At 38.1% G+C, this 5,529-nt stretch overlaps 1 long non-coding RNA gene across 4 annotated transcripts in view; it reads left to right on the forward strand.

Annotated features, from left to right (window-relative positions):
- The first annotated feature begins 405 nt into the window (after positions 1-405).
- The window catches only part of LOC109146175, a 160,334-nt gene continuing 155,210 nt past the window's right edge, over positions 406-5,529 (forward strand). For all 4 annotated transcript variants that reach the window (XR_005604251.1, XR_002048052.2, XR_005604252.1 and 1 more), the window contains exon 1: positions 406-617. This is a non-coding gene — a long non-coding RNA (uncharacterized LOC109146175). The remainder of the gene's footprint in view (positions 618-5,529) is intronic.

A 5,529-nucleotide genomic window follows, 5' to 3' on the forward strand; every position in this document is an offset into this window, starting at 1 on the left:
TCAAGGTCTAGAGAGAGTAAAGAATGGAGTTGTAGTTTTGAAACCCCCTAATAATTTACCTAGACCAAATCTCCTAATCTTTGCACCACATCACCTATTGTATGGAAGAATCAATCAATCAGCTGTATTGATGTCTCTCCATTAACTAGTTTGTCCTTAGTTCTTGACTAGGTGAAGGGTCCATGAGGACACATCCTCAGCTGCATGACCGGGAGCAAGACTGAGGCCAAAGTAATGTTTGAAAGGTTTTCTTTCATTTGTAGAACAAATGTTTTCATCCAACTGTAGCACAGTCAAACAGAGTGAAGGAAACATAACAATCCTCCTGCCTCTTTATCTGTGTTTTTATAAGGTTACCCATCACCACGGTATCTAAGTGTCTTTCTTCTTTCCTTCAAGGGTCCTGGTCAGGAGTTGAAAATAAGGAAAAGAGAGGATGAAAAACCACAAAGGTAGAGGCATATGAAAAGTAAAAAAATACGGAGCTGGAGGTGAACCTAAACACTCAGAGGTAGTTTGCCTTGAGGAGCAAGAACCCTTGAGACCTATGTGTAGACTTTGGAAAAAAGAACCTGTGAACAATAATAAAGGCTATGAACGTACCATCCCTCTGACAGGTATGTAAACCTTAAGATTAAAATAACAGCTTCAAAAATCCTTCTGTCAGAGTGAGTTTGCTTTAGCTAGTCAGGGTTTCAGGGGAAGTATCATAAAGACAATATATATCAAGTGGAGATAGCTAAGGAAATTTCTGATTGAAATTTCTGAACAGGTTGGTCCTTGAAGCATATTCTCTAAAACTTGACAAAGTTATCATGACATTAAAATAACATTATATAACATCAAGTAATTAACGGTTCTAACTAGTGGATTTTAAAAATATTTTTTCTGTATATGTTGAATCATCTTTAAGATAAATTTTGTACATAAGAAAAATGACAAATCAGGAAGGGCACAAAATTTGGGTTCCCTTTTTTTGTATTTGTGTCAGTTATTGTTTTGATTTTTTTAAAATTTCACCAACATTTCTGGCAATTCCAATACTCTTTTACTTCACAAAGTAATTGTGAAGGGTTCCTTAACAGGCTTTTACATTTTTGACTTAGTTTAATAATGTATTTCCACTCTATCACATTTTAGTTGTGGGGGCTGGTTTATTGTACTTACATTCATGGTCACACTGAGGAAGAGATGGTGGGTATTTCAATCACCTGTGAGCATCTCTGAACATCCACTAGTTGTATGCTAATCACATCCTTTCAAGAAACATGGGCCACTAACCTAACCCCTTTTTGCATACTGCAAGGAAGTAAGAGAATTCTTGACCGCAGAAAGCAGACATGATCTATATTAAAGCAGGGAAATTACTCAGCAAGCGCTCATTGATACTTCTTTAAGCAGCAGCTGCCTCCTCCTAGAGATCTTAGTTGAGGTTTGCAGATGACCACATGTAATGATGTGGTTTCTTGTCACTAATAATAATTATGTGAGGCAGCAATATGTGGTGCAAAATATTATTACTCAGTAAGTGGCATTTCACTGACCTAGCTACCCCAAAAGCTTATTGCCAGGTTTTGTACATCACCACTGCTTCCAGAAACACAGTAGACTTCAAGAAATGTTTAGCAAAAATTTCAGCTGCTGTCAGGCCATGTGCAAGTCAAGTATAAGGCCCACCCGAGTCAAAGGCTGGCTTACACTGTGGAGCAAAGTAGACTGAAAGGTCAAATTCTCAAAATCATCTCATAAACTTTGACATTTACTTTGACAGATCCCATACCTCTCTACACAGCCACTGGTTCAACAAAATACTTAGACCTATGACCAGCTAAGAAAGATATGAATCATTGCACTGCCTTCAACATGGTGACTCACATCCCCAAGTAGCATCCCCTGAGCTGCCCCTCTGGATTGGCCCCTTCACTCCAACACTGCTGGGATGACTTGTCTGCAGTTTCAGGTGTTTATTAAAGGCAAATGGGTCATGATGATGGATTGTGTTTTTGCTGCCCGATTGGAAAGTATGACCCCAAATATTGGGATCTCTTATTCCATGTGGTTCTTTCCTATTTATTCCACCAAGAAAAGAATGCCATATGTAAAAGCATTATAATTCAAGAAGAAGAATTTTTCCAGAAGTGCCACCCCCCAATTCTCAAATAGGAGCAGTAAAATAATTTCTTTTAATTGTTTTGCCTTTACGTTTCTATGTACCTGTTCTATGCAATTAATTTCATCACAAATCCAAAGAAATGTTCACAGTTTTTCCTCAGACATGTTATTTGTGCATGTCTATCAGAGAATCATAAAAATCAGAGACAGAAAATTTCTTTTGCATTAGATCATCTCATCGCTGCCCTTGCCAGCACAGATCTTTTCCCCTGTACAGTATATTCTCCACTGCTTTGTCCAGTCTAGCTTTAAGTAGATTAAATATGGTACTTTCTCACTGTCCTGACAGAAGCTGTTGGAGAGGCTTGGAGGTGATTGACACTGGCACCCTCTGAAGGTGTGTTGTGGACCTTACCACACTTGTCATTTGTATCCAAACACGGTACTTTCCGCCAGCTGTCATGAGTATTGTGTGGCCATAATTCTTTCAGTGTTCTGTGCTGAACACTTGCAACTAAGATGGAACAAAATAAATGAAAATGTGGTTTTGGTTTCTTTTTGGCAGACAGTATACATAGGGTTAATTCATTTGAGCAACCCAGAGGGGAAAGAGTAAGGTGAGGACCTCTAGAATATTTTGCTGATGAAAACTAGAGGTATTGAGATATGCTGTGCTTGTCTGCACATGAAGATTTTACCTAGATAAAGAGGTATATTTTATAGGGTTCAATTAATAACTACATTTGAAATACTCGCTGCTCTCGTGACACAGAAAGCAGATTTAGCCAAATGGTTGGTGCTTTTGAAGAGCGCTACTGATGATATACACATTTAAGCAAAGTAGTAATAGTATTTGCAGTTTCCTTTTCCTCTGAAGGAATGTATCCAATGTTTTACTCAGTCCTTGCTCAAACTCTGCTGCTGCTTTGGGGTTGGGACATGTCTGCCACTCCGTGGCATGACAAAATATAGCTTAGACTTGATGGGAAGTCAGCAGTAAGCTACTGGACCTCTTGTATTCAGACTCTTATTCTTGAACTATTCTGTTTCTCCCAAAAGGTGTTAACACACTGTCCAGAACAGAAAACAAAGGGTGTTAGCTGATCTCTTTGTTTAAATGTTTGCTTTCTCTTCTTGTTGTCACCAGAGCCTCATCTTCTAATTGTACCAGCCGTAGACCTATAAAGCCAGGAATCTCGAAGTACAGTTCTCCATCCAGATCACTGTCATTACTCATTTCTATAGCCTTACTGAGAGAGGAATACTGTCTCTTGGTGCAGCCTCTTTACTTAATACTTTTACTCAATTCATATTGAAGGTTCTTAAAGTAGAGATTATTCATACCACTTTCACTGCTTGCTGTTACTGCCTCTGAGTTCATGAATCCTAAACTAAGATCACATCATGTAGCCCAACTACATATCCATTGATATGGATATGTAGTACCCCATTAAAAGGTCATTTTAAGCAATTAATATTTTATTTATAAATACTTACAAATATTTATTATAAACTGGGCTTTAAACAGCAGCTCATGAGAATGAGCTTTGTATTAAAACATGTTCAAAAGTTTAATTATAAGAAGGAAAATTCAGCTGAGCTGTTAAAAGCATACATTGCAATACCCTGCTTTGGCCAGTTCATGTTAGGCTGCCACATTCAACTGAGAAGGCAGATTTTGTTGCATTCCACACTAAATCCAAGAAACCAAACTAGTGATTTAGGGAACAGCTAAATACTCCATGTTCTTGTCTTTCTTGGGCAATACTCTTGTCTGAGACTCTGGGTCAAATGCTGCTTTTGAAATCTGTGTGACTTATGGCTGAGAAGGAGTTTTGCTGGATTTGAAAGATGAGGGTTTGTGCCTACTGGAAAGCCCACTCTTGAAAGTGGGAGTCACCCTCCTGACTCAAACTGTGGGCTTTATATCTAGCTCTGAAGGGTCCCCCATTTTGCTCACCCAGTAAATCAGAGGTCTGACTCCAGTGGAATCATCATCTGTTTGGTAGGGATCCTTCCTTGTAATACATTGCTTTGTTTTGTTTCCTTTTTCTGTAAACTCCTTCTAGATAAGCCTTCTTGGGCTGTTTCCCTGAAACATTACACCCTTTAGGAGAATAGTATTTGACTGTTTACCCCTTTGTAATACAGGGCTGAAAACAGGGTAGTTTTAAAAATAAATAATATTATAAAATTATAAAAATCATCATCATCATCACGCTGGCAGTTGTTTTATATCTTTACCTCAAACCAGAATGACCAAACATCTCTGATTAATTATCCTACAGGAGCATTTAAATTCAGCAATTGTAATAGTTCTTAACAACTGCTGTTGATGGTGTTATTTTTCACTGGTAAGAAAAATGGTTATTGCTCACATTGACCTCCAGTAAATCTTGTCACCCAGCCCATACCCTAGTCTTGAAATATAATTAAAGCACTCTGGTTTGATAATAGTGACTTACAAAAGTGTAAGAACTAGTATTTACATTTTTTCTTTTTATTGCTTTTAAGTTTCATACAAAAGGAAAGGTAATGCAACTGAATTACCTTAAATGGCCATGACTGATTTATTTCTGTCTAGAAATGTTGCAACTTACATACATCAATTTTTTTTCCCTAGGATTACCTCAGTGTTTGATTGGCCTTTTATTTTTGTTTTTTTTTTAAGATGATTTTAAATTCAATCCACAGTGTGAGAACCTTCAGAGGACTGAAGCAGTTGTTTTTATCCTACATGAAAAAAGGTGACTAAACGAATAAATAAAAATGAGGTTTACAGCTATATATTTCTGCATACTGCTGTTCATGATATTCCGTGTTGTTGTAGCAACATGCTCCTCATCTATATTTAGTTTAATAGCTGCTTTTGGAATATTGCAAGCTAGTACAGTATATTATCAAGTGGTTTGAATGACATCATAACCTATGAGTGTCATCTCTTGTGGGTTATAAAATCCTCCCAAACCTTCCGTTTGTATTAATGTCTTGTAATATAATTTTAAACCAGGTATTATAGTTTACAGTGGAAGGATAAAATTCTGGCCTGCCTTGTACAATGCACTGGGGGAAGAAGAGGGCAAAGTATATTTCCTACCCTACTCAGGCATGGACTGGGCAGTGCTTACTGGGCTGAGGGTTTTCCAGTGGGCCAGGAGAAATTTGTCAGTCTCTAGGGAGTATTTTAGGTGGTCCCTGACTGCACTGAAGAACTTGATCTTTTGTTGAAATTAGATTTGGGGACAGATTTGGCACCCTGTCTTTTGCCATATTGCCACACAGTGCACCCACACACATCCAAATCCTCACTGGAGGTCTGTGCCTCTGTCCATTGAGGACTGAGGGACTACCTTAAACTGAGTTTAACTCAGCTCAACTGGTGTTGGTCCTGCCAAGTCCAGTTGTTTTTGCAGGAAA

The sequence above is a fragment of the Corvus cornix genome, chromosome 3 (genome assembly GCF_000738735.6).
Source record: "Corvus cornix cornix isolate S_Up_H32 chromosome 3, ASM73873v5, whole genome shotgun sequence".
NCBI classification, from domain to species: Eukaryota; Metazoa; Chordata; class Aves; order Passeriformes; family Corvidae; genus Corvus; species Corvus cornix.